A 17,295-nucleotide genomic window follows, 5' to 3' on the forward strand; every position below is an offset into this window, starting at 1 on the left:
AAGAGGTTCTCTTGGGGGTGACTCTTAGGCCTAATTTTAAGTAGGCTTGACCTATCCCCTGTGGGGTTAAGTTTCATATGAACAAACCCCAAGACTGAGGGCTCAGCCTATAGCTTTGATTGCCCACACTGCTTGTGAGAATATCAAGAATTCAACTTGGGGAAGTTGAATTTTCCCCTGTTCTCACCATTCCCCGAAGGGGACTTTGCAAATACTTTTCCACTCACTGATCAAATCACTCTGGGATTCATCAGGGCATCACCTGGACAAACCAACAAAATTTCATGTCCTATACAAAGTTCCATGTACTTAAGGTGTTCAACCAACTATCTACATAAGTTATATTAGGAGATGCACTAGTCAAAGTATAGATTTGTACCAAATAAACATTTTTTGCTTTAGTCTCACACGTAAGTTGAAATTTTTAAATATTAATTACCATCTATTTTCAGCACACTGCAGTAATAACATTCTTTTGTTCTTCATCATGCAAAAACATTTTTAAAATTTGTGCATTTAGTCGCTATCATTATACACCCTAAGCATTCCTAGATTATACCATCTCAATCTTTATCGACTATCTTTCTTTGTGATTTCATTTATGCCCCAGCCCTCCTCCCTCTATCATTCTCACGTGCAGCTTCATACAGTGTTTTAACATAATTGCATTACTGTTAGGTAATATTGTGCTGCCCATTTCTGAGTTTTTATATTCAGTCCTGTTGCATAATCTGTATCCTTCCAGCTCCAATTACCCAATATCTTACCCTATTTCTATCTCCTGATGGTCTCTGTTACCAGTGAAATATTCCAAGTTTATTCACTAACGTCAGTTCATGTCAGTGAGACCATACAGTATTTGTCCTTTTGTTTCTGGCTAATCACACTCAGCATAATGTCCATAAGGTCCATGCATGTTGTTACATACTTCATTACTTTATTCAGTCTTACAACTGCATAATATTCCATTTATGTAAATGCCACAGTTTGTTTAGCCAACTGTCTGTTGATGGACACTTTGGCTGCTTCCATCTCTTGGTAATTGTAAATAATGCTGCTATAAACATTGGTGTGTAAATGTCCATTTGTGTCTTTGCCTTCATGTCCTTTGAGTAGAGACACATATAGATGGGTCCTGTTTTTTAATCTATTCTGCCAGACTATGTCTTTTGATTGGAGAGTTTAATCCATTAATATTCAGTGTTATTATTGCATGGGTAGTACTTTCTTGTACTATTTTGCCTTCTTGATTTTATGTGTAATATCTAATTTTCCTTCTTTTTACCTTCACTCATAGTCTTCCTTTCTACACTCTTCTCCACACCTCTCTCTTCTGTCTTCATATCTGTCTCTAGTGCTCCCTTTAGTATTTCTTTTTTTTTTTCTTTTTTTTTTTAAGTGACTTTTTTTTATTAATTAAAAAAAATTAACTAACACAACATTTAGAAATCATTCCATTCTACATATGCAATCAGTAATTCTTAATATCATCACATAGATGTATGATCATCATTTCTTAGTACATTTGCATCGATTTAGAAAAAGAAATAGCAAGACAACAGAAAAAGAAATAAAATGATAATATAGAGAAAAAGAATAAAAATAAAAAATACAAAAAATATATATAAAAACAAACAAACAAACAAAAAAACTATAGCTCAGATGCAGCTTCATTCAGTGTTTTAACATAATTACATTACAATTAGGTAGTATTGTGCTGTCCCTTTAGTATTTCTTGCAGAGCTGGTCTCATGGTCACAAATTCTCTCAGTGATTTTTTTGTCTGAAAATGTTTTAATTTATCCCTCATTTTTGAAGGACAATTTTGCTGGGTATAGAATTCTTGGTTGGCAGTTTTTCTCTTTTAATAATTTAAATATATCATCTCACTGTCTTCTTGCCTCCATGGTTTCTGGTGAGAGATCTGCGCATAGTCTTATTGGGCTTCCCTTGTATATGATGGATTGCTTTTCTCTTGCTGCTTTCAAGATTCTCTCTTTCTCTTTGACCTCTGACATTCTGATTAGTAAATGTCTTGGAGTATGTCTATTTGGATCTATTCTCTTTGGGGTACGCTGCACTTCTTGGATCTGTAATTTTAAGTCTTTCATAAGAGTTGAGAATGCTGTCAAGTTTTTAGGAATTTTATACAATTTCTAAATATATAAGTAGCATATCACCCACACAAATGTAACTTACAGAAGGTTAGAAAATTCCTTTTACTTATTATGGCACTTCCAAAACACTTTTTACATAATATATTAAACTATTTTTAGCACCTCACTTTTACAAGGTTAAAGAACAAAATCTCTTGCCACAGTTTGAAATAAAAGTTATCCTTTAGGATTCAGTTTTAGAAGGCAAAATGTCAAAAGTTGATAGGTTTGAGCATTATGTTAAACAAGAAGATGGGTAATGTGAAACGATATTTGATTCCTTATGTAACCAAAGTGACAACAAAATGTAAAATAGGAGTTAATATGATTGTAAGGAAAAAATCTAGTTCCTTTAAATTGAGAAGACTTATCTTCTAAAATAAAGGAAGATAAAGTAAATATAAACAGCAATAATGTAATGTTATTCTGTTATAACACAGAATTGTTGCCTTCCAGACAGAATAATCAGATGGTTAAGAAAAACCTTTGGCAATCTTTCATTAAGAGTAGACCACCACCACCAACAACAACAACAAAAAAGAGTAGGCCAACAGTCTGCATTATTTTAACAGAGAGAAAACTAAAGTCCTGTTTTGTATGAATACTCAGTATGCTACAAGAGTTCTTACAAAATATAAACAAGTCTCTCAAATTTTTGGTCAGCATTGACTGTGACAAGCAAAACTCATTTTCACAAACTTTCTACAATGTTCCATATCCATTCAGGTTTTGTCTAATACCATTTTACCTTAGAACAAAACCATACTCCTTTAAACAAACTTATCAAATTTTAGTCAACATTGACTACGATAAACAAAATTCACTTCCACAAGCTTCCACAGGTTTCCATACACACCCAGGCTACACATTCTTGAGGACAAATCTACACTTCTTTCTCTAACAAAGCTCATTCTATATATTTTACATACCCCTATACCCTAAGTTACCAAAAAGATATTTGATACTATTTTTAGACATTCTACAAAAACACCATTTAAAAAAAAATCGTTTGTCAAAAAAGTAATTTCATTAAACACAAATTTACATTTTTCAGCATCTTGAAGATCTAATACTAGCATCTTTTATCAGTAAAATTGTATAAATTTAGGGAGAACATACTTAAGGAGAATAAAATTGCATTTTTTTAAGTTCAAAAGCCATCATAAAAACAGGAACAGGATGAGGCTTTGTCACTGCATTTTTTTCCACTGCATTTGATTTTTTTCCTTCTACTGGAAGTTAAAAAATATCTCTTTGTTTTCATAATTTCCTAAAATTATGAACAACCTCAAAAAGCACAAAACTCTGGAAAATGTACTGCAATTATTTAATTTGTCTCAAGCATAAACCCAGGAAAATTTTTCCATAGCTTTCAAGGATATTTTCCGTGACTTACTGAAATTTGGCTGTTAGATCTTATTCAGTGACCCCCATTCCAAGGCTATGTGTGTTTTAATAGTGATCTATTTATTCCTGCTACCATTGCAAATGTATTTTTTAATTTTTTAATTTTTATTAATAAAACCAATCAATATACAATATGTACATTCTTTTTTTCATTCATCACACAATTGTATATTCATCATCATGATTATTTCTAAGAATATTTGCGTCAATTCAGAAAAAGGAATAAAAAGAAAACAGAAAAAAAATGCATATATACCATACCCCTTACCCTTCCCTTTCATTGATCACTAGCATTTCAATCTACTAAATTTGCAAAGGTATTATTGAAAAAAATAGATTTAAATTGGGGAATTTGCTCAGAACAAGCATGGCCTCTTCTGCAACATTTTCTCAACCCTTCCCTCAGCTGTTTTAACTGCTTCATTCACTTTTTTTTTTCAACTTCTTTTATTGTATAGTAAAACATATGCACAGAGCAAAGAAATAAGAAATCAATAGCTTTCAAAACACTCTTTAACAAGTGGTTTCAGGACTTTATAACCCAGATTTCCCGGAGTTTGTCATGGGCTACCATATGATCCTCTCATCTTTTTCCTTCTAGCTGCTCCAGAATATAGGAGGCTAGAGGGCTTAAATATCTTTTTATCATCACAGTCAACTTTTTTCCCTTCCTTTTTTTTGTGAAAAATAACATACATACAAAAAAGCCACAAATTTCAAAGCACAGCACCACAATTAGTTGTGGAACATATTTCAGACTTTGACATAGGTTACTATTTCCAAATCTTCAAGGTAGGTTGTAGGAATTTTTGTTTGGTACTGTGTTGAATCTGTAGATCAATTTGGGGAGAATTAACATCTTAACTATATTTAACTTTCCAATCCATGAGCAGGGAATACCTTTCCACCTATTTAGATCTCCTTTGATTTATTTTAGCAATGTTACATAGTTTTCTATGTACAAGTCTTTTGTGTCCCTAGTTAAGTTCATTCCTAAGTATTTGATTCTTTAAGTTGCTATTTTGAATGGAATTTTTCCCTTATCTGACACCTCAGCTAGGTCACTACTTATGTATAGAAATGTTACTGATTTTTGAACATTAATTTTATATCCCACCACCTTGCTGAATTTGTTTATTAGTTCAAGTAACTTTGCTGTAGATTTCTCAGGATCTTCCAAGTATAGTATCACATCATTTGCAAATAAGGAGAGTTTTACTTCTTCCTTTCCAATTTGATGCCTTTTATTTCTTTGTCCTGCCTGATTGCTCTAGCTAGAACTTCTAGCACAATATTAAATAATAGTGGTGACAGTGGACATCCTTGTATTGTACCTAATTTTAGGGGGAAGGCTTTCAGTCTCACTCCATTGAGAATAATTCAGGTTATCAGTTTTTCATATATTCCCTTTCTCATATTGAGATAGTTCCTTTGATTCCTATCTTTTGGAGTGCTTTTATCAGAAAAGGATGCTGAATTTTGTCTAATGCTTTTCATTTCTTGATTCCACCATCTTATCTTTTTTTACTTTCTTTGTCAGATCTATATAATCTTTTCCCTCTTTCTCTTTTTATTATTTAAATTACCCTTAGTGTAATCTTCAATTCTGTGCCATCCTCCAGACCTCCCTCTCCTGTCTTTTTTTTTCAGCCAGCAGAACTCCTTTTAGTATTTCTTGTAGGGCCAGTCTCTTGTTGACAAATTTTTTCAGGACTTCTTTGTCTGTGAAAACTTTGATCTCTCCCTCAGTTTTGAAGGACAATTTGGCTGGGTACAGAATTCTTGGCTGGAAGTCTTTCTCTTTCAGGATTTTTGAATATATCATACCACTGCCTTCTCTCCTCCAGGGTGCTAGTAGAGTAGTCTGAACTCAGTCTTATGTGGTTTCCCTTGTATGTAGTAGATTTTCTCTTGCCACTTCCAGGATTTTTTGGTTCTCTTGAACATTCAACAGATGGATTACTATGTGCCTCGGGGAAGGCTTATTTGGATTTATTCTCTTTGGAGTTCTTTGGGCTTCTTTGACTTGTATATTTATGTCTTTTATGAGGGTTGGGAAGTTTTCCCCCATTATATCCTTTACTCTTCCTAGCCCTTTACTCCTCTCTTCTCCTTCTGGGACACCAATGATTCTTATATTTGTGTGCTTTGTTTTGCCTATCATTTTTCTGAGTTCCAATTCAATTTTTTCCATCTTTATTGCCATTTGCTGTTTTGAGTCTTTGAAGTCAATTATCCTGTCCTCTATATCACTTGTTCTTTCTTGTCTCCTCATATCTGTTGTTGTGTACCTCTAGTATGTTTTTTATTTGGACAACAGAGTCTTTAATCTCTGCAATTTCCACTATTTTTCTACTTTTTCTTTCAAATTCCTCTTTGTGCTCTTCTACTATCTTCTTAATCTCCTTTATGTCATTTGCTCTCCCACTTATTTTATTAAGTAGAGTTGTATGAACATCTTTGTTTAGTTGTTCCAATGTCTGTGTCTCCTCTGGTGTTTTAATTTGGTCTTTAGGCAGGGCTATATCTGTCTGCATTGTGATATGCTTAGTGATCTTCTGCTGTCTCCGTGGCATGTAAATATCTTGACTGATTTACTTTGGTGTTGATTTCTTTCAGTAGTCTAAGGCCTTGAGTTTGCAGGATGGTTGTACAGCAGGGAGCAAGGTACAGGGTGGGACACTCAGTGCGGTGATTTGTTTCAGGGCAGATATGGGTGTAGGTTGGGGATGTCATACTGATGCTTGTGAACATGGGTGCCCAGCGGCCAGGGAAGATGTAGCTGTGTGGGTGCACCAGTCTGGGGGGCAAAACCCTGAAGTGCGCTGGTCTAAGTCACAGGGCCCTTTGTGGGCATGCAGCTGGCTGCGCAGGTCAGCACTTTCTCAGAGCTGGGATGTGAGGCTGAGGGCTGTGCACATGCACAGTTCTAGGACTGCTGTAAAGTGTGGTTCCCAGAGCTGAATGACATAATTGGGGGCCTATGTTCATGCGTGGGCCTGGGAGTGCTGTAAAGGGATATGCTGAGCTCAGGGAGGGCGGGGTGAGGCTGTGTGACACCTTGGCGGGGGTGGAGTAGGGGGCGGGGGGGTGGACAGGGGTAGCCGAGGTATGGAGATTGGTGCCCACAACCTTTATGCACTGGCAACAGCCTGGAGGGAACAGGGAGGGGGAGGAAGTGCTTGAAAGGGTTGTAGGAGAGGTGGGTTGGACTGCACTTGGGGTGGGGGTGGGGGAGAGGTACTTTCACTGGGGGCAGGTGGGGTGGGGGCACCTGGAGTACAGGGAATGGGAGCAGACGATGGGGTTCAGGTGCATGGGGTGTGGGGTGAGTCGCCGGTCATGGGGCTGCGCTGGTGAGGGTAGTGTGTCCAAGGAGCGCAGCCTGGCTTACTTCCTAGTCCCAGGCTCCCATCCGTGCACTCCCACGGGCTCCGCACCTCCATGCCAGCCTCCAGCTTTCTGCTTCTCAGCTCCTCGGCCTCAGCAACCAGGGCTGCTGCATGTGGTACAGAAGGCTCTCCCAGGTCAGCTGCACTCCTGAATTGCCACTTCAGTTGCCCTCTTGTCCCTTCTCCAACTTTTCCGTGGAACAGGGTTAATCTCGGGCCACTCCTGGAAGAGTCTATTTTTTTTTTTTTTAGCTTTTTTTAATTGTGAAATATAACATATATAAAAAAAAAGGCAATAAATTTCCAAGTACATTTTAACAAGTTGTTATAGAACAGATTTTAAAATTTGGTATGGGTTACAGTTCCACAATTTTTTGTGTTTTCTTCTAGCTGCTCCAAGACATTGGAAACCAACAGAAACATCAATATAACGATTCAGCAGTCATACTCATTCGTTAAATCCAATCTTCTCTGTTATACTCCTCCTTCTCCTTAAATAACATACATACATAAAAGTAATATATTTCAAAGCACACTGCAACAATTCGTTGTAGAGCAGATTTCAGAGTTTGGTATGGGTTACAAGTCTACAATTTTAGGTTTTTATTTCTAGCTGCTCTAAGGTACTGGAGGTTAAAAGAAATATCAGTATAATGATTCAGCACTCATACTCATTTATTAAACCCAACCTTCTCTGTATAACTCCACCATCACCTTTGATCTTTCTCCCACTGTTTAGGGGTATTTAGGCTATGCCCAATCTAACTTCGTATTGAAAGGAGCTGTTGATAATATGGGATGGGGGATGGAACTAGCTGATGTTCTGGGAGGGCTGGCCCCTCTGCATTTCAGGACTTATCTGGTCCAGGGACCCATCTGGAGGTTGTAGGTTTTGGAGAGTTACCCCAGTGCATGAAACCTTTGTAGAATCTTATATAATGCCCTAGGCATTCTTTAGGATTGGCAGGAATGATTTTGGTTGAGGTTTGGCAAGTTATGACAGGTAGCAATGTCTAACTGAAGCTTGCGTAAGAGTGACCTCCAGAGTAGCCTCTCAACCCTATTTGAACTCTCTCAGCCACTGATATTTTATAAGTTATACTTCTTTTCCCCCTTTTGGTCAGAATGACACTGTTGATACCATGGTGCCAGGGCCAGACTCATCCCTAGGAGTCCTCTCCCACGCCACCAAGGAGACTTTCATCCCTGGATGTCATGTCCCATGTAGGGGTGAGGGCAATGATTTCACTTGCATTTTATTTGGTCTATTTTATTTTATTTATTTTATTTTTGCCTTTGATCCTAGGACATGGCCTCAACTATAGGGTCTACTCCTTAATGCTAGAGGAAGGCCTTTTGGGGATCTGAGCTAAAAGGTCAAAACACTCCGCCTGTTCTATCAGGGTTGACTGGCCTTGAACTTCAACGTCTTTCAACACTGAGCATTCTCTGGTATCTCTGTTCAGCTTGCAGCCCTGTGGCGGTCATTCTCTGCTAGGCTTCATGGCATCTCAGTGCACAAGCAGCAAAGCCTTTGGCCAAAGACTCAAGAGGAACTCCCATGAAGACTTCTGCCACCTCACCCTCTGTCATGCTGCTCCTCTCTTCTAACCTAACATGCAAATTCCAGCTGCTTCAGCCACTGCAAATGTTAATTTCTGCCTCTTCAACTCAGTAAAACCACCCCTTTGCTGGGATTCCACCTCTCCCCACTAGAGTTGGGAAATTGTCCCCAGGCAGAAAGCCAGGACAAACATGGCTCTTGCCCATATCCTTGTCCTCCAGGCCTGTTGTCCAATGCCTGAAAACAATCATCATTTATTTTGTCCAGTTTTAGTTGTTTAGGATTAGAAGTTTGTCATCATAGGAAATAGAAATCCTACTTTCTCCTTTAAAAAAAAAAACACCTTTGTATTGAGGTACAATTGACATACAATAAAGTACGCATATTTAACATGTACAATTTGATGAAATTTTACTTATGTATATAACCATATGAGCCATCACTGCAATGAAGATAAAGAACATTCCATCACCCCCAAGTTTTCCTCCTCTTCCTGAAAGTTAGAAACAATTCACATGTAACACCGTCTGGGCCTGGTGCCTTATACAATTATTGATAATACTTACTTTTCCAATCTCTTTTTTAGTTATTAGTTGTTTTGGTTTGCCAGTACTGCTGGAATGCAATATACCGGATGTGGAATCACTGTTGCAAAGGGGGTTTACTAGGTTACACATTTACTGTTCTAAGGCCATGAAAATGTCTGAATTAAGGCATCAGTAAGATGATATCTGGACTCTGAAGAAAGGCATCTGGAACACTCTGTCAGCTGGGAAGGCACGTGGCTGTCATCTGCTGGTCCTTGCTCCTGGTTCATTGCTTTCACCTTCTGACTGCAGTGGCTGCCTCTGTGTCCTTCTCAGGGTGTTTCTCTCTCTAAGTGTTGGTGGGTCTTCTCCTAGCCCCTCCGGGGCAAACTCTGGATTTCATCTCTTAGTGTGTCTGTTATAAGGGCTTACAATCTAGGCTCCTATTTTCTTACAAGTATTTTCTGAAACAGGCCTTAGCATATTTTGTTTGTTTGTTTCTGGTTTGTTTTGCACCTTGTCCCCAAGGTTTAATCTGTTTGTTGTGTGCCTCTAAGAATTTCACTTTTTTTTATGACTGAGTAATGTTCCAATATATGGATATATCACTTTTTTTTTTAACCATTTAACCATTGGTGGGCACATAAGTTGCTTCCACCTTCTGCGTATTGTTAATATTGTTAATAATGCTGCTATATATGACCATTGATGAACAAATGCCCATTCAAGACGTTGTTTTCAATATCTTTGGGTACATAACTGATCATAGGGTAACTCTATGTTTAATTTCCTGAGCAACTACCAAACTGCTTTCCACAGTGTCTGCACTATTTTGCATTTCAACCAGTAACATATAAAGGTTCCAATTTCCCTGCATCTTCACCAATGTTTGTTATTTTCTGGTTTTCGAAAAATAGCCATCCTAGGGGTGTGAAGTGGTATCTCATTGTAGCTTTTATTTGTATTTCCCTAATAATAATTTTATCTTTGAACTTGTGTTTTGTGATGATATCTGATGGGACAATGGTTCAGAGGAGATAAGTTCATTATGTATGTCCCCTGCTGTTCCCCTTTGTCTCATTCATATACAGCATTCTCACTGTTCCAGGAGCACAGTTCTGGTAGACCTCCAGTGCACGGGAGTTCAGAGTACAAGGTAAGTGGGTTACATCTATGAATGAATAGGTAGGGCGCTGACAGCCCTGAGAGGCCATGCTTTTATTTGAATCAGAACCTGCTTTGAATGCAAGAAGATGACAATGTTGTTCTAAGAAACACAAACAACCAAGGAACTTTCTATTCGTCAGGGTTCTCTGAGGAAACAGAACCTACAGGAGATTTTATATATTTGGAAATATTGTGAGCTTTATTATAGGAATTGGCTCCTGCAGCTGTGGGAATTGGCAGGTATGTATTCTGTTGGGCAGAATGCAAGCTGGGAACTCCAATGAAGGTTTTCATGAATTCCCCAGGAGAAGCTGGCTGACACAAGTAGACACAGAAATTCTTTCCGACTGTTGAAATCATCAGTTTTCCCTTTAAGGCCTTCAAATGATTGGATGAGACTTTGCTCATGGCTAAAGGCAATCTCTTTTGTTGATTGTAGATGTAATCAGACGTAGATGGCAGTCAACTGACTGATGATTTAAATCCATGAAATAGGATTGTGAAAACCTTGTGTCTGTTGCTTTTATCCAGGGTATGGACAGATGAGTGAAAATATGGATATAAATAAATAAATAAATGGGGGGACAAAGGGTAAAATAAATTGGGTAGATGGAAATACTAGTGGTCAGTGAGAGGGAGGGGTAAGGGGTATGGTTTGTATGAGTTTTTCTTTTTTCTTTTTATTTCCTTTTCTGGAGAGAGGCAAATGTTCTAAAAAATTATTGTAGTGATGAATACACAACTATATGATGATATTGTGATCCATTGATTGTACACTGTGTACAATCTGTCCTTTTGCTACTCATGAAGTCCTGCACTCCTCCAAAGAAGTAACCACACTGTGTGTGGAATGTACATGTGTGAAGAAAAGTTTTTAAATCAGGAAGTATGAGTCTTCCAACTTAAAAATGGTAAATTTTATGTCATGCATATTTTATCATAATAATTAGAAAAAAACACTTGGCATTGCCTAATATAAATGTGGATGGTGGAGGGTGGAGGATAGTTCAGTGGTAGAATTCTCACCTGCCATGTGGGAGACCCAGGTTTGATTCCTGGCCCATGCACTTCTCCCCTCAAAAAAACCCCAAAGAAACAAATAAGCAAACAAACAGAAAACCAAACATGCAAAGAAATTCAACAAATGGTGCTGCAATAACAGTATACTCACATGGAAAAAGAATGAAATGTGACCCCACCATACAGCATACAAGAAAAAAACAGTGGGTGGTAGCATTCATACTAATAATGTAAAATGTTATTTTTTCTTTACTTGGAATGACATCAAATAGCAAATAAAAACCATCATGTCAAGTGGAAAGACTGTGTAGAGAAGGAAAGAAACTCCTTTTTTTTAAATTTTCTTTTCTATTGCAATATATCTCAATAACTATATCTATTTATTGAGATATATTCACTTTGAACAAATTTTACTTTATCAACTTTGTTTCTTGCCTTTGATTCAAGGGGTCCTGCATTTTATTGTGCGCCATATCCCACAAATTATATAGCCAGCTCTGGGTCTGTCAAGAGAGAACTCCAAGGATCTCTGCCTCTGAGATTAACACATAAAAATACAGAGGAGAAGAAACCCAGCCGAGACAGCAGCACCTTCTATTTGCCGTTGGCACAAGAGGAAATGGACAGCCACATGGGCTGGGATTGTCTAAAAAGCTGATGTCCGATGTTTCATTTTGTTTTGTTTCAATTTGTTTTTTTTATTTCAATCTGAGTTTTTAAAGTTTGTCTTTAAACTCCTAAGAGTAACAGAGGCTCTCTGTAGCCAATTTAAACAATACTGAATGAAGCAATAAGTGAAGCTGTCCTTTTGCTACTCATGAAGTCCTGCACTCCTCCAAAGAAGTAACAACAATTAGCCCAGTTCTTGCACTTCCAGACCCTTTTCTAGAGAGGCCACAACTGAGGCTGAGAGAGGAGAGGTGAGTCATCTACAGGGACCCAGCTGGAAACGAAAGGATCAGGTGTCCCACCCAGATGGATCTGCCTCCGGCATTGGGCGTTCTTGTGATCTGCTGGAGCAGGAGCTGGCTAGCATCATGCATGCATCCGGCCCAGATTCTGCTCTGGAAAGACAGGCCTCCGAGACAGCACAGGAAATCCCAATGGGATAGTAATTTCATCAATCTACGGTCTTCATAACACTTTTGTTTAAAAAGTCATTTTTGGAGCGAGGTGATCAAGTACGTGATTAGTTCCTGTGATCTCAACTCTCAGATAAATTCATACAATTTAGTGCCTCTTCATGCAGTCAGATGGAATTTCCCAAGTAAGATGTGTCTGAAATAACAGATTTCTAAATGAAGTTGACTGATGATGAATAGGCAAAGATGGTATCTGATCATCTTTGTATCTTCAGGGCCTGGCAACAGTGTCCAGTTCAAGGCAGGTGCTCAATGCATTGAACAAATTGAATTAATCAGGGTCCAAAAAGATTCCTAATTCTGATGTCCTTAAAAGGACATCCCATTTCCCCCCTTGTTTTCCTACGGAAGACAGTAAAGCTAGTCTCTCACTCATGAAGATGGTTTTGGGCAGCAACCATGATATTTTGTAACTGCATCTGGAAGAGCCCTCATCTCATCTGCCCAGTTCATAACAATCCACATTCTCTGGGAACTGCCTTCTCCATTCAGGTGGGCCAGGGCAGTCATTTGGTAGGAGAGGACCCCTTTCCTTCTCCTGGCCACAGATGATGGCACCAGGGGTGGACAAGGGACCCAAGTTGGGCTAATCCAATTATTTCTCCAAGGGATTCGGCATTAGGATTCAACAGTTCTAGTTGGTTTTTAGTGTGGTTGGGATGAGTGGCATGACAAAATTTGGGATCCATCTTCTGCCATGAGCCTGGAAAGATAGAGAAGCCAGTCTATAGATGGCAAAGATGCTCAAAGGAAAGAAAAAATGAGAAATGGCATAACTTTGGTCTCTTGGCAGCCTTGTCTGTACCCTGGTCCTACGCTTTGACCACAGCTCACTGGACGCTGATGCAAGACTGGCCAGTGAGTCTTCCTCCCAGGAACTTGGCAAGAGGCCCAATCTTTTCTTTGTTTTTTTCAATTCTATTTTTTTTTAATTGACAAGCCAAAACAACATGCAAACACAAACATTCTTAACATACAAACATTCCATACATGGTGTATAATCAATGGCTCACAATATCATTACATATATTCAACACCATGATCATTTTTTTAGAACATGTGCATCACTCCAGAAAAAGAAATAAAAAGAAAAAATAAAAAACTCATACATACCATACCATTTACTCCTCCCTCTCATTGACAACTAGTATTTCCATCTACCCAATATATTTTAACCTTTGTTCCCCCTATTTTTTCTATACCTCTTACCACTTCCCTCTCATTGATCACTAGTATTTCAATCTACTCAATTTATTTTAACATTTTTTCCCCTATTATTTATTTATTTTTAATCCATATTTTTTACTCATCTGTCTGTACCATAGACAAAAGGAGCATCAGACACAAGGTTTTCATAGTCACATTGAGAAAGCTATGTCATTATACAGTCGTCTTCAAGAATCAAGGCTCCTGGAACACAGCTCAACAGTTTCAGGTACTTCCCTCCAGCCACTCCAATACCCACTACACATTCTTTAGATGTCACAGGTTGGCTGGGAGGATGGAGGAAGGGACTAGAGGGTTTCTGCAAAGGAAGCAAAGAATGGGATTCAAGATCTGGGTATCAGATTTGGCTCCTCATTTTAGGTTCAGACTTTGGGCAAACCCTAGGGTTCATGAAATCTCAGTTTGCACATCTCTAAAATGAGAGCAATAATCCTTACTTTCCTGGTCCCCCAGAGTTGTCGGGTGGTCAAAGACGGTAACAGATGCAGATTGCACTGTGTGCATGTGAGAAACTATTTTGAAATGATTACTTGTCCTGAGTGACAAGTCACAAAGTCACAAAGTGAATACGTGACTTTGTAGAAAAGTTTGAAAATAAAGAACAACACTAGGAAGACAAGGAAGAAAAATTTACCTCTAAGTCTGCCCCCCGCCCCAAATACCCCTGGGAAGATTGGGCTACCCATCCTCAAATGTTTTTTCCATGCTTATATGTTTTTTTCCTGACAAAATTGTGATCCTACTGTTTTGTAAGAAGGGGTATCCTACTCTTCGCTCAGTAGCAATTTGTGAATATTTTCCCAAATTTCTTCACTTAATATTTTCATGGCTACATAATATTTCGCTCCAAAGATGAATCTTAATTTCTGTAACCATTGTCTTTCTGCCGCACAATCCCATGTTGGACAGTTTGGTGGCAGTTGGTCAGCAGAGGTCAATGATGTTGGGATAATGGCTAGAAGGGCTTTGCATTTTGAATGTGTATATAAATGAATAAATAGAAGAAAATCTTCTGAGACGAGTTGAAATCCAGAAGTTAGAAAGTGGGCAGGACTTTTTTTTTTTTTTAAGGAGAGTAAAACACAGGGAAAAGGAAATTCTTCAGAGAAGGACAGAAAAAGCAGCCCAGTTATGGAATAGTCCAATTTATCTATCCAGAATACAGGCTAAAGTCAGGAGCTTGCAAATGGCAGAAGTGGGATTGGAACCCAGGTCTAGCTGGCTTGTAACTATTCCCTGGTAACCACTGTCCCTTTTGCAGGGATCTGGGATCTTTCTGGATTTAGAGCAGGTTGCTTCCCACTCCAGGCCTGTAAAATGGAGGAACTGAACTAGATGAAACCTAAGGCTTTATCCAGGAGGCTTCCTGCCTGGGAATCCAAGTTCTGAGTCACTGCAATTTGTCTGCAGGTTGGTGGTTGTGGGGAGATGGTGGGTTCTCTTTCTTCCTGGGTCTGGCAGATCAAACAGAAGTGCTTACCAAAGGCATGAGAATAACATAAATACAATGTTCCTGAGAATGCTCTGAGTTTCTGGGAGGTCTCAGAACTCCCAGAGGATTGGGGGTATAACCTGCTAGCTCAAAGCATTTAAAAGCCCCTCTCTGTTTTACCCCCTGTCCAAGAGGGACATCCCATTGGCAGAGAAGGACCTACCTTAGAATCCCAGGAACAATTTCCAGCCATATGAAATGATAAACTGTGAGTGAGAGGATAGATAAAGATGATAAACTGGGCTGGGGGCCCACTCCAGCCTACTGGCCTGTTTCATTTGGCTAGTGCAATGCTTGTCGAAAGTTCTGAACAAGTTACTATGCTGGTTTCAATCTGTGGTGGACCCCAGAAAAGCCACGTCCTTTAATCCTTATTCAATATTGCTGGGTGGGAGCATTTTGATTGTTCCCATGGAGATGTGACCCATTCAATTGTGGGTGGTAACTTCTGATTAGATGATTTCCATGGAGGTGTGTCTCCATCTGTTGAAGGTGGAGTTGCTTATTGGAATCCTTTAAAAGAGAGTCCCTTTTTGGTAGAGCCACGAGAAAGCCAGCAGACACCGCCATGTTCGCTATGTGCCCTTCCAGCTGAGAGAGAAATGTTGAATGTCATCAGCCTTCTTGAACCAAGGTATCTTTTCCTGGATGTCTTAGATTGGACATTTCTATAGACTTGATTTAATGGGACATTTTCGCAGCCTTAGAACTTGTTCTAGTTTGCTAGCTGCCGGAATGCAATATACCAGAAATGGAATGGCTTTTAAAAGGGAGAATTTAATGAGTTGCAAGTTTACAGTTCTAAGGCCGAGAAAATGTCCCAATTAAAACAAGTTTATAGAAATGTCCAATCAAAGGCATCCAGGGAAAAGATACCTTGGTTCAAGAAGGCCAATGAAGTTCAGGGTCTCTCTCTCAAGTGAGACGGCACATGGCGAACACAATCAGGGCTTCTCTCTCAGCTGGAAGGGCACATGGTGAATACGGCGTCATCTGCTAGCTTTCTCTCCTGGCTTCCTATTTCGTGAAGCTCCCTGGGAGGCGTTTTCCTTCTTCATCTCCAAAGGTTGCTGGCTCGTGGACTCTGCATCTCATGGCTTCATCGTTCTGCTCTCTCTGAATCTCTCATTCTCAAAATATTTCCTCTTTTATAGGACTCCAATAAACCAATCAAGACCCACTCAAATGGGTGGAGACATGTCATCCCCTAATCCAGTTTAACAACCATTCTTAACTAAATCACATCAACCAGGGAGATGATCTCATTACAGTTTCAAACATATAGTATTGAATAGAGATTATTCTACCTTTATGAAATGGGATTTATAGTAAAACATGACTTTCTTAGGGGGCATATATCCTTTCAAACCAGCACGTTCCACCCTCTGACCCCTAAAAAAGACATGTTTTTCCCATATATAAAATACATTAATTTCATAACAATATCAAAACCTTAAACCTTTCAGTAGCAATACAATGAAGTACAAATTAGAGACAGTATAAGATCTCATCAAGTCAGTTACAGACATGGTCTGTCCTAAGGCAGAATTCTCTCCATTTGCTCTGGACCTTTGAAAACTCATAACAAGTTATTTGCTGCCAACATACAAAGGAGAAACATTCATAGGATACATAGACACATTTCCATAGGGAGGAAGGAACACAGGGGTCACCGGACCCATACAGTTTCGAAAACCCGCAGGGCAAAGTCCATTAGATTTCAAAGTCTGAGACTCATTTATCCTCAGGGCTTTAGAAAGTGGCAGTCCCACCCTTTCCAAATGCCTACGCCTGCCTCTCTCTGAATGCAACGTTGGGAGATATTGGGGAGACCACCTTTCTCTCGGCTCCACCCTCTCCAAGCATTGGGGCCGCACCCGGACTCTCTGCCATCTCAGGGGCACACGCTCAACCCCTCCATGTGGTGGCAGCCAGGCTCTCCCCAAACCCCAAGGAATGTGCTTCACCTTCTCCAAGGCCTGAGGCAGCATGACTCTTCCACTGCAACGAGGTGGAAGGCCCATTCTCTGCCTTTGGGGCAAACTCACCCTCTCCACAGGCTTGGGTGGGTCCACTCTCCTGGCCCGAGGCTTCTTGACTTCAGACCTCAACCTCCATGGTTTTGCCTCTGAAGTTATTTTTCCTGCAATGTGTCCCTTCTCTGAACCCCTCAGTCCAGACTGGCAGCGGCTCTGTTTATA

At 39.3% G+C, this 17,295-nt stretch overlaps 1 long non-coding RNA gene across 1 annotated transcript in view; it reads right to left on the reverse strand.

The window, feature by feature from the left end:
* Positions 1 to 6,850: 6,850 nt before the first annotated feature.
* The window catches only part of LOC143683954 (uncharacterized), an 83,574-nt gene continuing 73,129 nt past the window's right edge, over positions 6,851 to 17,295 (reverse strand). The window contains exon 4 of the long non-coding RNA XR_013175753.1: positions 6,851 to 13,900. This is a non-coding gene — a long non-coding RNA (uncharacterized LOC143683954). The remainder of the gene's footprint in view (positions 13,901 to 17,295) is intronic.

The sequence above is a fragment of the Tamandua tetradactyla genome, chromosome 5 (genome assembly GCF_023851605.1).
Source record: "Tamandua tetradactyla isolate mTamTet1 chromosome 5, mTamTet1.pri, whole genome shotgun sequence".
Taxonomy (NCBI): domain Eukaryota; kingdom Metazoa; phylum Chordata; class Mammalia; order Pilosa; family Myrmecophagidae; genus Tamandua; species Tamandua tetradactyla.